Source organism: Anomaloglossus baeobatrachus, chromosome 6, assembly GCF_048569485.1.
Source record: "Anomaloglossus baeobatrachus isolate aAnoBae1 chromosome 6, aAnoBae1.hap1, whole genome shotgun sequence".
NCBI classification, from domain to species: Eukaryota; Metazoa; Chordata; class Amphibia; order Anura; family Aromobatidae; genus Anomaloglossus; species Anomaloglossus baeobatrachus.
Genome location: NC_134358.1, coordinates 169,467,990 through 169,489,549, shown reverse-complemented (window position 1 = coordinate 169,489,549; position 21,560 = coordinate 169,467,990).

Here is a 21,560-nt window from a genome sequence, read left to right as displayed (position 1 = left end):
TTCCCCTGGGTCATTCAGGGGAGGCGAAAAGCACGCATATTTTTGAGAGGGCCTCATGCAAAGCATCTTTTTTATTTTTAAAAGGGGGTCAACTGATGCCAGTCAAGTGGGGGGGGGGTGTGGCCCAATTAGTGGCAATGAGGGAGACTGTGGTTGGAGTCCCCTTGCTGTGTTTCTAAAAGAACCAAGATGAACAAGTCATGGCTCTCAGAGGACTTTTCTTCCCCTGGGTCATCCAGGGGAGGTGAAAGGCACGTGTATTTTTGAGAGTGCTTCATGAAAAGCATCTTTTTCATTTTCAAAAGGGGGGTCAACTGATGCCAGTCAAGTGGGGGGGGGGGGTGGCCCAATTAGTGGCAACGAGGGAGACTGTGGTTGGAGTCCCCTTGCTGTGTTTCTAAAAGAACCAAGATGAACAAGTCATGGCTCTCAGAGGACTTTTCTTCCCCTGGGTCATCCAGGGGAGGCGAAAGGCATGCGTATTTTTGAGAGTGCTTCATGCAAAGCATCTTTTTCATTTTCAAAAGGGGGGTCAACTGATGACAGTCAAGTGGGGGGTGTGTGGCCCAGTTAGTGGCAACGAGGGAGACTGTGGTTGGAGTCCCCTCGCTGTTTTTTACATGATTTTTGAAGTGCATGACATGCCTAAGAGGTTTAGTTTCAGCATCTCAAACTTGTTGGCTACAGAAAGGCTGCCTTCACACCCTTTTGTCACCGAGTATTTTCGAGACCTTATGCCCATTGCAGTGCCCCAAGAGCCGATGGCCATTTGCCACTCCTTCTCCAAGAAAGGGGTGCCCGCGCTAACACAGCAGGTCGCACACAACATCACCGCTTCCTTGAGAAACTCTGTGTGTGACAGGGTGCATTTCACCACAGATACTTGGAACAGTAAGCATAGACAGGGGAGTTACATGTCGCTGACTGGGCACTGGGTAACTATGGTGATAGATGGAGAAGTGTCTGCTGTACAAGTCTTTCCGTCCCCACGAGTTGTGTGTTTAAATCCTTCCTCTGTATGTACAAGTTCCTCCACTGCTTCTGCCTCATCAACCTTGTGTTGTTCCTGCACCTCAGCCCAAACCCTGTGTGGTCAGGCCACCCTTCCTTGTAACTGCGCCCAAGGAATCCCACACACCTCCGTACTATGCTGGCAGCAGAGCTCAAGGCCATCAGGCGGTCAAATGTTTACTTTGAAATGTAAGGGAAATGTGAGACACCTCTGAGGAGTTGTGGACGGTTAGCTCTGTAGAGTGAGACCGAGTTTCATCAATGGTTGTCTCCACTCAACCAGCAGCCAGGGAATACCGGGTGCAACAATGATGCTAATGTCGCAGGCAATGGAGGGCGCTGCGCTCACCACGCTCGGGTCCGGCGCTGCTGCTGCTGCTCGGTGGCTCGAGCGGTGGGCCGGATCCGGGGACTCGAGCGGCGCTCCACACCCGTGTGTGAAAGGGGGAAGTTTGGTTTGGGGATTTGGTCCGTGACGCCACCCACGGGTTTTGGTGAGGTTGGACACCACCACTGCTGTTGATGGGCATCCCGTGAGCGATGGCAGGGAGCAGCTGGGATGTTGTTTCCCCCTCCGTGGGTGGGGGTTGGTGGTCCCGGGGCCCGGTGAGATGATGGGGAGGCAGAGTCGGGCAAGGTGCAGGGGGCACTTGGACTGCGCAGCGCAGTGTCGGACGGCACGGTAGTACTTACTCAGCCACAAATGGATGCAAGTCTCTGGTAAAACAAACGGCTGAATGGACGGGTCCCGCAGCTGGCTGCTGTGGTTTCTCCTGGACGGTTGGTGGTGGCGGCCTTTCCCTGCCCCTTTTGTGTATCTTCGGTCCCGATGGCTTCCCACCGGTAACCCGCTCCCCAGCATGGATACAGTCAGGGCCACAAATATTTGGACAGTGACACAAGTTTTGTTATTTTAGCTGTTTACAAAAACATGTTCAGAAATACAATTATATATATAATATGGGCTGAAAGTGCACACTCCCAGCTTCAATATGAGAGTTTTTACATCCAAATCGGAGAAAGGGTTTAGGAATCATAGCTCTGTAATGCATAGCCTCCTCTTTTTCAAGGGACCAAAAGTAATTGGACAAGGGACTCTAAGGGCTGCAATTAACTCTGAAGGCGTCTCCCTCGTTAACCTGTAATCAATGAAGTAGTTAAAAGGTCTGGGGTTGATTACAGGTGTGTGGTTTTGCATTTGGAAGCTGTTGCTGTGACCAGACAACATGCGGTCTAAGGAACTCTCAATTGAGGTGAAGCAGAACATCCTGAGGCTGAAAAAGAAGAAAAAATCCATCAGAGAGATAGCAGACATGCTTGGAGTAGCAAAATCAACAGTCGGGTACATTCTGAGAAAAAAGGAATTGACTGGTGAGCTTGGGAACTCAAAAAGGCCTGGGCGTCCACGGATGACAACAGTGGTGGATGATCGCCGCATACTTTATTTGGTGAAGAAGAACCCGTTCACAACATCAACTGAAGTCCAGAACACTCTCAGTGAAGTAGGTGTATCTGTCTCTAAGTCAACAGTAAAGAGAAGACTCCATGAAAGTAAATGCAAAGGGTTCACATCTAGATGCAAACCATTCATCAATTCCAAAAATAGACAGGCCAGAGTTAAATTTGCTGAAAAACACCTCATGAAGCCAGCTCAGTTCTGGAAAAGTATTCTATGGACAGATGAGACAAAGCTCAACCTGTACCAGAATGATGGGAAGAAAAAAGTTTGGAGAAGAAAGGGAACGGCACATGATCCAAGGCACACAACATCCTCTGTAAAACATGGTGGAGGCAACGTGATGGCATGGGCATGCATAGCTCTCAATGACACTGGGTCACTTGTGTTTATTGATGACATAACAGCAGACAAGAGTAGCCGGATGAATTCTGAAGTGTACCGGGATATACTTTCAGCCCAGATTCAGCCAAATGCCGCAAAGTTGATCAGACGGCGCTTCATAGTACAGATGGACAATGACCCCAAGCATACAGCCAAAGCTACCCAGGAGTTCATGAGTGCAAAAAAGTGGAACATTCTGCAATGGCCAAGTCAATCACCAGATCTTAACCCAATTGAGCATGCATTTCACTTGCTCAAATCCAGACTTAAGACTGAAAGACCCACAAACAAGCAAGACCTGAAGGCTGCGGCTGTAAAGGCCTGGCAAAGCATTAAGAAGGAGGAAGGAGGAAGCGTTTGGTGATGTCCATGGGTTCCAGACTTAAGGCAGTGATTGCCTCCAAAGGATTCGCAACAAAATATTGAAAATAAAAATATTTTGTTTGGGTTTGGTTTATTTGCCCAATTACTTTTGACCTCCTAAAATGTGGAGTGTTTGTAAAGAAATGTGTACAATTCCTACAATTTCTATCAGATATTTTTGTTCAAACCTTCAAATTAAACGTTACAATCTGCACTTGAATTCTGTTGTAGAGGTTTCATTTCAAATCCAATGTGGTGGCATGCAGAGCCCAACTCGCGAAAATTGTGTCACTGTCCAAATATTTCTGGACCTAACTGTATGTGCCGGAGGAGCCCTTTTGCCCTCAGGCTCTGGCCCTGGGAACTCTAGCTGTGGCGGTAGCTGTATTTCCCTTTTGCTGTTTGGACGGTTGCCTTCAATCGGGTCTTGGCTGTTTGGAAACCACTAGGGTTCCGGTCACTAACGGATTTGACCTGTTTAACGGCGACTCCAAGCCTGGTCGCAGGCCCTGCCGGTTTGTGCTGGCTTCACTTCGCTCCCCGGTTCGGTACCGGTGGGCCACCGCCCGTCCCCAGTCCTACGGTTCCGCGTTGATCTGCCTCTCCTGCAGACGGCCACCACCGTCTGCCAACCTTGTTCTCGGTGCCCGGGCCACGTACCCGGTCACAGTCAGTTTGCTCCTCTACTACCACTTTACTACTCACTCTTTCACCTCCCAAACTCATCTCTCCTTCTCCACTCAACTGACTTCCTTTTCCCGCCTCCAGGACTGTGAACCCCTCAGTGGGTGGGGCCAACCGCCTGGCTCCACCCCAACTGGTGTGGACATCAGCCCCTGGAGGGAGGCAACAAGGTTTTGGTGTCTGACTGATGTGCCTATCTCGGGGTGGGGGTGTTGTGTTGTAGTACCTGTGACGACCTGGCTAGTCCAGGGCGCCACACGAAACAGTCTGCGGCCCTTCTTCAGGGTAATGTGACACACATGCCTTGCATGGCTCACGTGTTGAATCTGAATGTCCAGCAATTTTTAAAACACTATCCCGGCCTACATGTCCTTCTGTCGAGGGCACGGTGTAACGCCTGCCTGTATCGACACACTCAGACGGGCTGTAAAGGATAGGCTAGAGGGAACCCACTCACAAAGCTGGACCCCCAGAACCCTGAAACCCTTTAACCCCTATACAGTGATTTTGAATAACACAGGGCCCAAGTTGATCAATACCTGTGGAACGCTGCAGTTCCAGAGAATAGAAGTGATACAGGGTCAAAAAATTAATTGAGGAAGAGGAACAGAATGGGAGGGACAGGACTTAATCAGAAAACAAGCAGAGGTGAAATGCAAATCGGCCAACGAGGTATCTAAACAGCATGCAGGAAAAGTAAAACTGGGGGTAACAGTACCAGAGGTTCATAGCTATGTCTGGCAGTGGTCTTCAGACAGGAGGGGCCTAAAAAAGGGTGTTGTGTCTTCCCATTGGTTGTAGCTGAATGATGGTACTTCATCTGTGAGATACCCACCACCTGCATTCAGCCATTGGTTCTGCATATGTCAGGGTAACGCAGCCCACTGGGTGAGCATAACCTGCGTCCACCTGTGCCGCTGGCATCGACTCCTCTCCCATCATCAGCACTATGCATGAAAGGAACACGTTGTCACCTTGCGACAGGAGTACAAATTGACGTAGCGGACTACGTTGGTGACTTAACAGCCGTGTGCGGCAATGATGCTAACATGGCAGCGTGCCTTCATCAGGCCAATGTGAGACACGTGACTTGTATGGCTCACGTGTTTAATCTGATTCTCCAGCAATTTTTAAAACAACATCCCGGCCTACATAGTATTGTACAGCGGGCACGCTCGCTATGTGCTCACTTCCATCGTTCGCACCCAGTAGCTCAACAAATTTCATCGCTCCTGAAGTCTTAAGGTCTGATGGTTAAACGTCTGAAATGCGATGTTCCGACACGCAGGAATTTGAATCTGCACATGTTGCAGCGTCTGTGGCAGCACCGCAGAGCCCTGCTGAAATACGTTATGATGTATACCCTGGGCTAACTTGATCCAGAGGTGGTGCAGATCATGCTGCTGGAGTGGTGTCAGATCAAGGACATATGCACCGTTCTACACAGTTTACAAATGTCGACGCAGATGTTTAACACTGGCGATGACATTCTCAGCGTGACAATTTTGGTCATCTACATAATGGAGCACACTGTAAGCATTATTCGGAGTCAGGTGTTGGTCCAAGAGGAAGGGAGGAAGTACTGGAGGAGTCATATGCGTAAGGGATAACAAGATCTACAAGGTCCAGATGGTCAGCGGCACCTTGGCGGCGGTCATGGTACGGTGGGGGAGTATGGTGGGGGAGAGGGATTATCAAGGGCGCATAGTATCAGCAAAACAGTTGAGGAAGGTGCAGGAGCCCAGGAAGAAATGGAGGATGAACTGGCGATGGGCATGGAAGACTCAGCAGATTAGTGAGAGCTTGCTCACATTTCGGTTGTGCGAGGTTGTGGGGAGAGGGCAGAGGAAGGAGGCACGATTCTCACCTCTCCGCCACCAACACACCAAGGACTTGGTCCTCCTGGATGCTCAAGACACATGAGCGCCTTCTTGCTGCACTACCTACAACATGACCCTCGGATTGTACGAATTCCAAGTCATGCTGACTACTGGGTTGCCACACTGTTAGATCCCCGGTAGAACACAAAATTTTGCGAAATAACTCCTGCCATAGAAAGGGACGCACATATGCAGGAGTATCAGCAGAAAGTGTTACGCAATCTTACATCTGCTTTTCCACTAAACACCAGTGGTGCACAGAGTGAATCTCAATGCTTTTTCATCGATAGGAGGAAATGGTCTTACTTGTCCACATCTGAGGGACCGAGGGCTGGCTGCTGTGCTGAGACGGCGTTGAGTACGGTGTCTCTGCAGAGTTGCATTTTTAGTCATATACAAACTGAGTTAAAAAAGGACAGATGCTGGTGGAAAGGGGGACAGGTGTGTTGGAAAGGGTAAAAAAGTTTGTGTCCGTGGGTTTGTGGTTAAGCAACATTAACATTTGCTGAAGAAACAACATCTGGTATGGTGGGACTGGCAGATTTGGATAAGGTGGTATATACTATGTTACCGCTATATAAAAAATATTAAGAAGAAAAGAAAGAGAAAGGTAGATATCCCAATCGCCAATCGGTGTCCACCGTGCTCACAGATGGAAAAGGAGAGGTTGGCAACTGGAAGGTTAGGTGGAGGATACAGAGGAGGTTGACTCTGAAACAAATAGTAGCCTGAACCGAGTATGACGCCACTCGGATCTGGAGACTAAGAGCCCTGTTAGCGTGACAGGGTCCACACAACCACCCAGCCCCGGAACTCCCTGTTAACAACACAGGGGCCATTGGTTACGCTGTCCGTGTGCGTAGGGGACACACCTGTGGACAGCAGGCGCATCAGCAGCAGCAGGCCTGTTTATGCCACTGGGCTGCACTAGCAGGACTGGTAGGACAGGAGCTGTTCTTAAACGTTCTGCGTTACCAACTGTGGTGGCGGCCTGCATCGATGACCTATCCCTGCCTACCTCTGGCCTAAAGCCGCAATGGGTTCAACACGTGTGCTCTTTCGGAGCATAATAGAAGACTGGGCACCTTCTTGTTGGCTCCAGCCCCTTTAATAACCTGGGTCCAACCCAAACCAGGGTGGACCACAATGCACCTCCTGGAGACAAAAGCAGAGTGACACATTATGAGTGGCATAACTAGTGTCCTATTTTAAACCGCCACTTGAATGATGACCTCATGGCTGCCACAACCAAAGCACCTCAACAGTCATCGTCTGACCAACAACAATGAGGTGACAAGTCATAAGGGCGGGCCTCTGCAAGCCTGTTGGGAGTGGCCTGGCCAAATTGTCAGGACACCTGATGCCCTGTGGTTTATATGGGCCGTCCACATCAGGGGCAGGGCCAAAGAGTTCATTACCCAACCTAGCCTCTGATGCAGTAAGTGCCTGAGCATGCTCAGTAGCATGAAATACAGTTTCTGAAAAAAAGATTATCTTCTTCAGCATGCTGTCTAGGCACAACACAGGACTTAGACCCGGCACAGAGTGCAAGTACCTTTGCAAAGAGGCTTTTCTCAGTCAGTGTGAAGCCCCACAGGTGTTGTGTTGGTGCATTACCTTCAGGGACTCCACGTGGAGGAAGAGTCTGGTCACACTTAGGTTGCTTCTTTATATGTATTTTCGTGACGCCACTCTTGGTATTGCGGTCAGTGAGGACCGCCACTGCAGTGTAAGGGGACACCTGGGGCTGATGTTGGGTGCAGTTAGTTTTAGTGGCCTCCCGAGAGTGAGTCAAGCACCAGGGCCCTGTGTAAGTGTGTTAAGCCGCAGGTCGGAGAATGACTCAGGCACAGTCCAAACGAGCATGCTCTGTAGCCCAAAATTAAGACTTTGCCTCAGGAATGACACAGTCAGGCAGAGCATACTCAGTTGGCGAAACACTGGAGTTAGGCTGGGGTAAATCGGCACACAGGAAGGAGCAACCGCGGAAACACTTTGTTCAATTGTGAGGGGAGTCATTTTGGAGTTTGGTGAGGAGTACCGTAACGCCAGTGAGCAGCATCCTGTGCCACAGACCAACATTCTTCCGGTACTGTCTATACTGCTAACAATGATAGGAGCGTAAAGTCTGTATTTATGGCAACTGGACATCACAGTACCCGGGTACGGTAGGCTGTGCCCAGACAGTAATGCATGCACGCAACACTTTGTTTTATTATGAAAACACATATCTGTTCTGGGTAGGACGACTATATAGACAATCACACTTGCTGCCTCTGCACTGTCAAATTGTCACGTACAGTTTAAATCATAGAGGGACAGCGACACATGTTTGCATTGAATGTTGCTTTTCAAGATTTACATGACTATGTTGCAGAGCTGCGTGGTTTCCATTCACACTGTTATCATCTGCCTTATCTGTGAGGCTTCAGCTAACAAGGGTATTCAGGGTGGATGACGTGTTTTGTCTATGTTTAGGTAGATAACTGGGAAGCTCTTGTGATGCGCCACTAGTAAGTTGTCTTCACACACACACACAAACACACACAAACACACAATTACTTCTGCTACGCAGAGGGCTTAGCAAGCAGTAGGCACCTGAATAGATTGTTCTATTTCAATTTAATGCATGGTTCTTATTGTTTGTTTTGGGAAAGTGAAACAATCATTTATGAACCCAACTGCAAACAGTGCTTTTCATGTTGCGTGGTTTGCTGCATACTGTGGATCCCACCAAATACAAGACTTAAAATGAAGCATAAGTCGCAAAGGGAATTTCACTGTGCTACAATGCGGCCTAGCGGGGCTGTGCAACCACCGCCTGCCCCATCACGTGCATCTGCGTGCTCTTCATCCTCTGTGACTGTGGGGACAGCAGTCACACATGCTTTTTCACACTGAACTTCCACCCCATTACCAGTAAGCGGGAGTGTGATTGGCAGGTCGTCACTTGTTTTTTAGGTGCAAACAGATGGTATTGTTGAGATGTCAGACATCGAGAGAACCACCATTGGATGAAGGAAACATTATATGCAGTTAATTATTGCATTCCACAAATGGAAAGGAGTGTAGAATGCACATGTGTTGCACCTTGCTTGGCAGCAAAGGAACAATAACTTAGTATTTCAAACAATTTTATGATGGCAGAAAAAGAGTCAGCTCTTTGGGCAAATAAAATAGCGTGGAAAAAGTGGGCAGGTGGGCACAGTGGCCGTGTTCTGTGGGTACCAGGACAGTAAAGGAAGCCTCACTTTATATCCCTCCTAATGATGAAATGCAGCAAGGAATTCCATGAGTTTGCTATAAAAAATAGCGTAGCTAAATGAACAGGAGGGTGTAATGCAGAGGTGCTAGAAATAGCTTGGCACCAGTGGGGCAAAAATGGAGTACAACAGCCACTTTTTGGATGCCACTAAGTTGCAGCATTTTTTGCTATTATTATAGCTTATTAAAAACAGAGCAGGAGGGTGTAATGCAGAGGGGCTAGAAATAGCTTGGCACCAGTGGGGCACAAATGGAGTACAACAGTCACTTTTTGGATGCCACTAACTGGCAGCATTTTTTGCTATTATTATAGCTTATGAAAAAAAGAGCAGGATGGTGTAATGCAGAGGTGCTAGAAATAGCTTGGCACCAGTGGGGCACAAATGGAGTACAACAGCCACTTTTTGAATGCCACTAAGTTGCAGAATGTTTTGCTATTATTATAGCTTATTAAAAACAGAGCAGGAGGGTGTGATGCAGAGGTGCTAGAAATAGCTTGGCACCAGTGGGGCACAAATGGAGTACAACAGCCACTTTTTGGATGCCACTAACTGGCAGCATTTTTTGCTATTATTATAGCTTATTAAAAATAGAGCAGGAGGGTGTAATGCAGAGGTGCTAGAAATAGCTTGGCACCAGTGGGGCACAAATGGAGTACAACAGCCACTTTTTGAATGCCACTAAGTTGCAGCATTTTTTGCTATTATTATAGCTTATTAAAAACAGAGCAGGAGGGTGTGATGCAGAGGTGCTAGAAATAGCTTGGCACCAGTGGGGCACAAATGGAGTACAACAGCCACTTTTTGGATGCCACTAACTGGCAGCATTTTTTGCTATTATTATAGCTTATTAAAAACAGAGCAGGAGGGTGTAATGCAGAGGTGCTAGAAATAGCTTGGCACCAGTGGGGCACAAATGGAGTACAACAGCCACTTTTTGGTTGCCACTAAGTTGCAGCATTTTTTGCTATTATTATAGCTTATTAAAAACAGAGCAGGAGGGTGTAATGCAGAGGTGCTAGAAATAGCTTGGCACCAGTGGGGCACAAATGGAGTACAACAGACACTTTTTGGATGCCACTAAGTTTCCTCAGTGTTTGCTAGTATAATGGCTTAGTAAAAATGAGTTTAAGTGTGCAATGCAAAGGTGCTGCAAATATCTTTGCACCAGTGGGACAATGATGAAATCCATCAGCCACTTTTAGGATGCCACTAAGTTTCCTCAGTGTTTGCTAGTATAATGGCCCTTACAAGGGCTTAAAGAAACTTCTATCCCTATTCTGTATAGCGCTGTGTGTAGAGCGTACACAGCAGTATCGGAGACAGTAGCTATGCCAGCGGTGACTGACATCCAGACGCAGAAGGCAGATAATGGCGTCCTGATGGGAAGATGCCCATTTTTATAATGCAGAGACATGTGACATGGACATCCTATCACACATGCCGTTGCTTCTCTGGCTAAAAGTCCACTTAGCTGTGTGTGTGTCTGGGATTGGCTGACATGCTGGCCCGCCCCACTACACGCGCGCGCTTAGGGAAGGAAGACAAGGAAAAAAAAAATGGCGATCGCCATTATCCCAGCAGCAGTGATCTGAATGCACTGTTCCCGCACACTATACGCTGAAATTTCATAATAGTGTGAGTCACAGAGTGACTTACACTATTACAGCGGAAAGACAGCTAGTAATTAGCTTGGCTTTTTGCTGCTACAACCGTTCTCGAACGTAACTAGAACTATCGAGCTTTAGCAAAAAGCTCGAGTTCTAGTTCGATCTAGAACAGCCCCCAAAATCACTCGAACCGCGAACTGGAGAACCACGAACCACGAACCGGGCTCAACTCTATTCTTAAGCACATACGTGCACACAAAGGATGGTAAATCTTCCATAAGGAAATCCTTAATGCGCAATAGCTAACAATACTTAAAAGGAAGAAAAATGGGAAAGACCTAAAGAAACCAGGTTGGATGACAATAAGTTACATTACTTGTTTAAGAAGGAAATGGAAAGATACAAGTGGAAGGTGGGGGTTATAGTTAAGAAGGAATACATGGCTGTTTGCAGACTCTGCAAGATAAGTGTCAAAAGAGCTGAAACCGGCCACAAATTGAGGCTTGCAAAAGAGGCCAAGAGTAAAGTAAAAGGATTTTGGGGGTACGTTAAAAACAAAAGAAAAGTTAATGAGACTATTAGAGTCCTGCAGAATAAAAAAAAGTGAAACAGTCAACAAGGTGGAACAGCAGGTGAAGCTACTAAATTGGTATTTTCTCCCAAAAAACTAATGCAAACATCAACAATAATCATTATAAAGATGATGGTCAGGAGGAGTCCAAGTTGACAATAAGCAAAGGATTGATATTAGAACACTTAGCCAAGTTAAAGGAAACCTAGGCCCCCTGTCCAGATGATTTACACCCTATAGTCTTGAAAGAGATAGCTGAAAAAATAATAATACCGCTTGCCATAACCTTCAAAAAGTCATGGGAAACAGGAGTGGTCCCTCTAAATTAAAAAAGAACAAATGTGGTTCCCATGTACAAAAAGGGAAAAAAAGAGGCTACATGGAATTAAAGGCCAGTACGCCTGACCTCCATAGCAGGAAAAATCTTTGAGCAAATTGTCAAAGAACATTTACTTAGGTACCTTGATGGGAAGATATTAATTAACCAAAGCCAGCACGGCTTTATGACCAATAAATCTTGTCAGACCAATCTCATTTCCTTCTACAACAAAGTCACTGAATGGTTGGACCAAGGGAATGCTGTGGATATAGTATACCTTGACATCTGTAAGGCATTCGATAAAGTATCAACACATAACATTTTCATAAAAAAAGATCAAATATGGAATCGCTAAAAAATCAGTTAGATGGCTTAACCCCCTTATGACTAAGAACGTTCTTGTATGTCCTTGGTCACCTCCCGTCAGTTACCGCAAACTCCAGTATTCCCTACACATGTCTGCTGATCTGATCAGTAGACATGTGTGGCTAACACACATTCTCTTGTGCCTGTTAACCCCTTAGATCAAGCTGTCAAATGCTAATAGCATGATTTAAATGGCTGAGACGGGAATTGTGATGTTCCCCACCACCATCGGTGGCCCCATGATGCAATCACAGGGTTCCACTGTGTTTTATTGGTAGCGTGGGGTCAGCTTATGACCGCTGACGCTGCCATGGCTCACTTCCTGTGAGAGAAGACAGAGCTCCGACACTCACAGGAGATGAGCATTTTTGCTGATCAGCAGAAATGCACAAGCAATCGGATTGTGTAGTCATAAAGTCTCCTATGGGGACTAGTAAAATGAATAAAAAAATGAAAAAAGTTTTAAAAATTAAAAAATAAAAAAAAACCTAAAAGTTCAAATCACCCCTTTTTTGCTCCATTGAAAATAAAACAGTTAAATAAATAAAAAAATACACAGATTTGGTATCACCACATTCAGAAATGCCTGATCTACCAAAATATAAAATCAATTAATCTGATCATTACATGGCTTGGCAAGAAAAAATTCCAAATGTCAAAATTATGAGTTTTGGTAGCCGCAACATTTTTTTAAGATGCAATAACAGGTGATCAAAACAGTGCATCTATACAAAAAAGGTATAATTACAAATATCAGTTAAAAAAAAAAAAAATAGTACAAGGGACTGTAACGATTGCCTTACTGTCCTGGAACCAAGGATTTTTTCCACTTCATACAAGAGGCTGACTCCAACCAACTCAGCTCAGGTGAAGGGCTTTACAACAGAGTGCACAGGCATATAATATCCCTTTAGCAAAGATTTGTGAAATACATTGAAAATCCTGTATAGGGGGGGTGCGTGTAATTGGTTGCAGTTAGACGCGCCCCCATCCTCAGTGGCAGCATGTCAGCTGAGTGCAACCAATCACAGGTGCCCGGACGGCCGGTGGGCGGGGAAAGCAGTGTATCCCTCGCAAGTGTGACTCCGACTTTTTTTTTTTATTTAAATAAATAATTAAAAAAAAAATCGTGCGATCCCCCCCAATTTTTATCCCCAGCCATGAAAATGCCGGCTTGGGGCTGGTATATTCTCAGCCCGCAGCCGCCCGGTATTGCTGCATCTATTAGATGTGACAATCCCGGTACATTACTGGCCCTTCCCGTTGGACTGATGCGGTGCCAATCAGGGTAATAAGAGGTTAAGCCCACAGCTTCTACTAAACCCTAGGTTTGTGATGGCACAGGCGTTTATCAGATACCTGCATCACAAACCTGTAAATGAATGTAAATAATCACACACACAGAGAAAAATCCTTTATTTGGAATAAAATACAAAACGCACCCTCCTTCACCACTTTATTAAGCCCAAACACCATGCAGCTCTGGTGTAATCCACACGAGGTCCCATGATGACACATCCACCTCTGCTACATCTCACAGCTAGCAGCCATAGAGAAGACTGCCAGCTCTGAGTGTAGCCCATGACTGAGCCGCGATGAGTGATGACTGCAGCAGAGACTGTCACAGGCTGGGGGCGTGCAGCCTGTAACCAATCACAGACGAGAGGATGGCCAGTTGGCGGGGAAAACACAGAAAGCTGTGTGTATGCGATAAACAGTACAGGAATTGAATGCACGACCCGGAAGCAGTGTGCCACCATGACACCAAGTCTCGGTAAGTATGAAACTCTCTTATCTCTTCTTTTGTTTATTTTTACTTTAATTGCCGAATCCGGATCGTGCACCTAGAGAGCGTTGAAACCGCACAGATCCGGACAGTCCGGATCCGCTCAGCCCTAGTGGTTGAGAATACTGATTCTTCACATTAATTTAAGTTCATGATAGTCGATACATAGTCTGAGACCAATCTATTCTCCAACAAAAAAGAATTCGGTGCCTACTGGTGACATGGATAATGTGATGAACCTTTTGGCAGACTGTTTGCTATATAAGCTCTTATTGCCTGAAGTTCTAGACCAGAAAGATTATATATTTTACCCTTGGTGGGACAGGAGTTTGGTACCAGGGCAATAGGACAATCATAATCCCCGTGTGGAGTTAATTTCTTAGATTCAGACACAGAAAATACATTAGCAAAATGTCCAAATACATCAGGTAAATGACATGGTATGGCTTTAATACAGAGTCACGGATAAAGATATACATTTCTCCTGACAATCAGGGCTCCAGCGTAAAATATCACCCTTATACCAGTCAATGATCATGTTATCTTTTTGGAAACAAGGCATGCCCAATTCCATACCTGCCAACATGTTTTCAAGGACAAAAATTGCATGGATTAAAACTGTGAAGTGCCAAATAGCGAGGACACTTTCTTAATGGCATACTTCACCACACGCTGGGTGAGAGGTGCATTATTAATAGCAGTGACTTTCATAGGAAAACATAATTTAAATAAGGGTATCCCAAGATCCTTTGCCAGCTTAACATCAGCAAAATTGGCTGCAGAACCGCAATCAGTAATGGTAATAGTTATTCTAGTTTTAAAGGTACAGGTGCAGAGTCCGCAGTGCATTCATGTCTGTGTTCACACAGCCTATCATACTTTATGGCCAGGCACATGGCTGAATCAAGGAAATGAAAAGATTGAAACTGCACTAACATGTCTTTAATGTCATTGGAAAATCCAGCCCGAAACTAATGACAAAGGGTCTTGTGAGTCCACAGTGAGACAGTAGCCCAGCGCCGGAACTCCATACAGTAATCCACCGGAGGACATTTAAAAGAGTACAGTTAATTTACTTACAGGGCTGTCATATAGGACCTCTAAAGCTTAAAACAAAAGGTACAGATTGCACACAGCTTTGCTGAACCAGGGGTTAAAGGAAAGGCTCGATCCTGGGGGTCACCCTGCAGCAGGGAAATTATGAATTTAACATGCTGGCTTTCAGAACCACATGAAAGCTGGCAGAACCTGAAATATAAGTGACAATTTTCTCTAAAAGTAAAAAACTCCTATGATCACCTGAAAATTGGGCAGGGAGGTTGACTTTGGATTCAGGAAAAATCAAGGGAGGTACTGCAGGGGTTTGGTCCTGAGTGTTTTCATGCTGGTGAATTAATTTTGCAACATCATGGACTAAGATGGTCAGGTAATTTGATCCACCACCATTTGGAGGGGATATATAATTTGTTTGGACCAGTCAATGTCATGGGTGTGTCACGGTTGACAGACAGTCATGTGGTTTCTGGCAGTAGAATGTCATTGTGTTTGGCTGTGCACAATGCTCCCTGACTTTCTTTTGTTCCTGCTATTAGATTCATTGCACTAAGTAGCTTTCCTGCTGGATTTTCATCTATTTCCCTTTAGTGCACAAGGGAGATAGGCTTATATCCAGCTACTGATTATCAGTATTACTTTTGTGCTTATATACTCCCATCTTCCCTGGACTTGTGCTGGTCATATTATTCAGTTTGTGGAAGCTCTGATTGCAAGCAGGTGGCATGTACTCATCTGGTGAATTGTTGATGAACTTCTGCCTGAGTCATCTGTGGATAAGTAGTTCAAGCAATTTTCCCCTGTGTGTCGTCCTTGTGTCTTCCTTTAGCGTTTAGTGGGGTTGATGAAGAACTCATCCCACCCGTTCCCTATTTAGGATCCAGCAATAGGGATACCTAGAGTCAGCTATTCGGCTCGGCAGGTAGGTGTGTAACTTATCTAGGGTAGTGAGGGACACCAGGGACCAGCATTAGATTTGAGCAGGGGTCCCCCTCTCCCCCTTCCTTAGACACAGGTGTACCCTTTAGAGTTGAGCGAGTACCTAACTATTCATACTCACTATTCTCATAAAGAGTACTGTCTAATAGTGATGAGCGAGTACTAAAAAGCTCGGGTGCTCGAAGCTCGGGCCGAGCCTCCCAAGATACTCGTGTACTCGGCCCGAGCACCGAGCCCAATGTTATCCTATGGGAGACCCGAGTATTTTTGTGAAATGACCCCCCGGCAGCATGTAGAAACCCTAAAAATGTCACAAAAGTCTCAGAAGAGTGCTCAAATGACATGGCATCAGCATGGGGAAGACCCCTTGAAGCATTTATCACTCAAAAGTCACAGATGTGAACAATTTTGTCCGAGTTTTACGCCATTTTTACGGACTCACCAGAAAACCTTCCAAAATGACACCAAAATGAATTTTCATGGCGGAAATGTTAAGGGCACATACCCAATAGTGAGATAGAGCTGGTGTATGTTACTTTTTGAGATTAATACATGAAAGATTTTACATGAAAACCTTGTGTGGCACTCCGATGTCCAAAACGCACGTTTTGTGCTTTTTACTAGCGATGTCGGTCATTTTTTTTTTTTTATTCTATCTCCCTCAGTCCGTCGGTCTGTCTCTCTCTGTCTTGTCTGTCCCCCTCTCACAGTCTGTCGGTCAGTTCCCCCCCCTCTCTCTTACTTACCGTTCCCCGATCACTGCCGCGGCGCTGCACAGCTGTTCAAACTCCGGTGGCTTTTCCTCTTTTGAAAAAGCCGGCCGCTCATTAAACAATCTCCTATTCCCTGCTTTCCTGCTTTTCGGCGCCTATGATTGGTTGCAGTGAGACACGCTCCCACACTGAGTGACAGCTGTCTCACTGCAACCAATCACAGCAGCCGGTGTGTGTATACTGTGCAGTGAAATAAATAATTAAATAATTAAAAAAAACGGCGTGCGGTCCCCCCAATTTTAATACCAGCCAGATAAAGCCATACGGCTGAAGGCTGGTATTCTCAGGATGGGGAGCTCCACGTTATGGGGAGCCCCCCACCCTAACAATATCAGTCAGCAGCCTCCCAGAATTGCCGCATACATTAGATGCGACAGTTCTGGGGCTGTACCCGGCTCTTCCCGATTTACCCTGGTGCGTTGGCAAATCGGGGTAATAAGGAGTTAATGGCAGCCCATAGCTGCCACTAAATCCTAGATTAATCATGTCAGGTGTCTCCCCGAGATTCCTTCCATGATTAATCTGTAAATTACAGTTAAAAAACACACACACACGAAAAATCCTTTATTAGAAATAAAAAACACTAACAAAGTCCCTCATTACCAATTTATTAACCCCGACAAATCCTCCATGTCTGGCGTACTCCACAGTCCTCCAGCGTCGCGTCCAGCTCTGCTGCATGGAAGTGACAGGAGCTGCAGAATACACCGCCGCTCCGGTCACCTCCACGCAGCTAATGAGATGAGTATAGCGATCAGCTGAGCTGTCACTGAGGTTACCTGGATCCAGCGGTGGATGCAGCGGTGGCCGCGGGTAACCTCAGTGACAGCTCAGCTGATCGCGCTACTCACCGCCGCTCCAGTCAGCTCCATGCACCAACTGAGGTGAGTATAGCGATCAGCTGCTGTCACTGAGGTTAATCGCGGCCACCGCTGGATCCAGCGGTGGCCGGGAGTTACCTGACTGACAGCAGCTGATCGCGCTATTCCCTTCATTAGCTGCGTGGAGGTGACCGGCGGCTTTTACTATTTTGAAAAAGCCGGCCGCTCATTAAACAATCTCCTATTCCCTGCTTTCCCCGCCCACCGGTGCCTATGATTGGTTGCAGTGAGACACGCCCCCACGCTGAGTGACAGGTGTCACACTGCACCCAATCACAGCAGCCGGTGGGCGTGTCTATACTGTGCAGTAAAATAAATTAATAAATAATTAAAAAAAAACGGCGTGCGGTCCCCCCCCATTTTAATGCCAGCCAGATAAAGCCATACGGCTGAAGGCTGGTATTCTCAGGATGGGGAGCTCCACGTTATGGGGAGCCCCCCAGCCTAACAATATCAGTCAGCAGCCGCCCAGAATTGTCGCATACATTATATGCGACAGTTCTGGGGCTGTACCCGGCTCTTCCCGATTTGCCCTGGTGCTTTGGCAAATCGGGGTAATAAGGAGTTAATGGCAGCCCATAGCTGCCACTAAATCCTAGATTAATCATGTCAGGCGTCTATGAGACACCCTCCATGATTAATCTGTAAATTACAGTAAATAAACACACACACCCGAAAAATCCTTTATTAGAAATAAAAAACACACACATATACCCTGGTTCACCACTTTAATCAGCCCCAAAAAGCCCTCCATGTCCGCCGGAATCCAGGATGCTCCAGCGTCGCATCCTGCGCTGCTGCATAGAGGTGACCGGAGCTGCAGAAGACACCGCCGCTCCGGTCACTTCCACGCAGCAAATGAGGTGAGTAGCGCGATCAGCTGAGCTGTCACTGAGGTTACCCGCCGTCACTGGATCCAGTGACAGCAGGTAACCTCAGTGACAGCTCAGCTGATCGCACGGCTGTCTTCATTAGCTGCGTGGAGGTGACCGGAGCGGCGGTGTCTTCTGCAGCTCCTGTCACTTCCATGCAGCAGAGCTGGACGCGACGCCGGAGTCCATGGAGTACGCCGGACATGGAGGGTTTGTCGGGGTTAATAAATTGGTAATGAGGGACTTTGTTAGTGTTTTTTATTTCTAATAAAGGATTTTTCGGGTGTGTGTGTTTTTTAACTGTAATTTACAGATTAATCATGGAAGGAATCTCGGGGAGACGCCTGACATGATTAATCTAGGATTTAGTGGCAGCTATGGGCTGCCATTAACTCCTTATTACCCCAATTTGCCAACGCACTAGGGTAAATCGGGAAGAGCCGGGTACAGCCCCAGAACTGTCGCATATAATGTATGCGGCAATTCTGGGCAGCTGCTGACTGATATTGTTAGGGTGGGGGGCTCCCCATAACGTGGAGCTCCCCATCCTGAGAATACCAGCCTTCAGCTGTATGGCTTTATCTGGCTGGTATTAAAATTGGGGGGACCGCACGCCGTTTTTTTTAATTATTTATTTATTTATTTTACTGCACAGTATAGACCCGCCCACCGGCTGCTGTGATTGGGTGCAGTGTGACACCTGTCACTCAGCGTGGGGGCGTGTCTCACTGCAACCAATCATAGGCGCCTGTGGGCGTGGAAAGCAGGGAATATGAGATGGCTGTGTACAGAGCACAGCGCGCCGGCCGGTATAAAGGCTCAGTCACGCTGTGCAGGCCGGCCAATCACTGCAATTCCACAACTAACAGGGCTGTGGCATTGCAGTGGTCTGCCAGCCAACCCCTGCATGAGGGCTGGCTCTCAAAAGAGCGCCAACATGCAGAAATGAAGACCACGAGTAAAGCACGAGAATTGCAAAATTACTCGGTACCCGCCGAGTAGCCCGAGTACAGTGATACTCGTGCGAGTACCGAGTAGTAACAAGCATACTCGCTCATCACTACTGTCTAATATTCGCATATTCGTTCCAAATAGCGTGTGCAATGCAAGTAAATGCGGAATACTTGCAATGTAACGAGTAACCCGAATGCCGCACTATTCACATTTGGGTTACTCATTACATTGCGAGTTTTTTCCATTGACTTGCATTGCACATGCTATTTGGAATGAATGCGCAAGTATTAGACAATAATTATGATGAGTATAGTGAGTAAAAATAGTCAGGTACTTGCTCAACTCTAGTCCCCTTCCCTTTTTACCTTCTGCCGCTCACTTGGTAGTTCCCTGTACCTAGTGTGACAGTCAACCTGTCACGTGCAGTTGGTTAGTAGTGAACTGGAAGCTCCAATGATGTTACCACAAACAGGCTTGGCAGAAGCTACTCCATTTCCCAATCCCAGGGGTTGCCCTGGCCTTTACCCTTTAACCCTTGTACAGGGAACTTGACTTAAATAGAGATCCCTTAGTAAGGGCCATAGTGCTGTCTTTCAGTGTAGCACGCTGGCAAGAAGGATAGTCAGGGAGGTCTCCTCAGAACAGAATCAACAACAAGCATGTAGTCAAATGTAAAGCCGAGGTAAATAAACATAAAAATGAGGTCAAAATACAGGAGCTCATGACTGAGTTAAAAACCAGGATAGAATCTCTATTAATTGGCAGTGGGAGCTGGCTCTCTAGGGTTTATATAGAACAGCCCCACCTGGTGCAGACAGCAGGCTGACATCAATAGAAAAAGATTAGTTCATAGCTTACAGTCTAGACAGAACCACAAGTCCCACGGAAAAAATAGGATTGTTGTATCAAGCATTACCCGCAACAACAGTGTGGATAGGCTAGCGGCCAAAACAGAAAACAGATGTTGCAGAGGCTCAAGCACACAGCTAAAAGGACAAGAATGCTCCAAAAGCAAAGGTAGGAATAAATAAATACAAAGTAGGAAACTTCAACAAGTGACTACAAGGGTGCCTGACAAGGAATTATGTTTCTCCAATTGTTATGCTTGACTTGAATGGATGAATAAGGGAGAAGCTTATCAAACAAGGTTAAGGGCTGCTTCTCACTTGCGAGTTTCTCGCAGTAGAGCAATGCGAGAAAAACTCGCATTGGAATCGGACACATATTAGTGAATGATTCAGCTCGCATTTGCGATTTTTTTCTCAGTCCAAATCGGATTGAGAAAAAAATCGCAGCATGCTGCTTTTTTGCGAGTTTCAACTGCGAGTCTCTCCAATGCAAGTCTATGGGAGCGTGTAAATAATCGGATGTCACGGGACGGCACTCACACCATCCTAGTGACATCCGATTTTCTAAATACATTTCTCGCATGTTTCCTAAAACACTGGAAACGAGTGATGTCTCACAATGTCTGTCAATCACTATTCTCTGTCAGTCGGTCTCTCCCTCTCGGTCTCTATTCACTCTCTGTCGGTCCGTCACTATTTCTGTCCCTCTCTCACAGTCTGTCGGTCATTTTCCCCTCCTTTCTCATACTCACCGTTCCCCGATCCCTGGCGCGGCGCTGCAAGGCATTTACACTGCTACGGCGGCTTTTACTATTTTGAAAAAGCCGGCCGCTCATTAAACAATCTCGTATTCCCTGCTTTACCCGCCCACAGGCGCCTATGATTGGTTGCAGTGAGACACGCCCCCACGCTGAGTGACAGGTGTCTCACTGCACCCAATCACAGCAGCCGGTGGGCGGGTCTATATTGTGCAGTGAAATAAATAATTAAATAATAAAAAAAACGGCGTGCGGTCCCCCCCAATTTTAATACCAGCCAGATAAAGCCATACGACTGAAGGCTGGTATTCTCAGGATGGAGAGCTCCATGTTATGGGGAGCCCCCCAGCCTAACAATATCAGTCAGCAGCCACCCAGAATTGCCGCATACATTAGATGCGACAGTTCTGGGACTGTACCCGGCTCTTCCCGATTTGCCCTGGTGCGTTGGCAAATCAGGGTAATAAGGAGTTAATGGCAGCCCATAGCTGCCACTAAATCCTAGACTAATCATGTTAAGCGTCTCCACAAGATACCTTCCATGATTAATCTTTAAGTTACAGTAAATAAACACACACACCCGAAAAAATCCTTTATTAGAAATAAAAAAAACTAACAAATTCCCTGGTTCACCAATTTAATAAGCCCCAAAAAGCCCTCCATGTCCGGTGTAATCCAGGATGGTCCAGCGTTGTTTCCAGCTCTGCTGCATGAAGGTGGCTTGAGCTGCAGCAGACACTGCCGCTCCTGTCAGCTCCATGCAGCAACTGAGGTGAGTATCGCGATAAG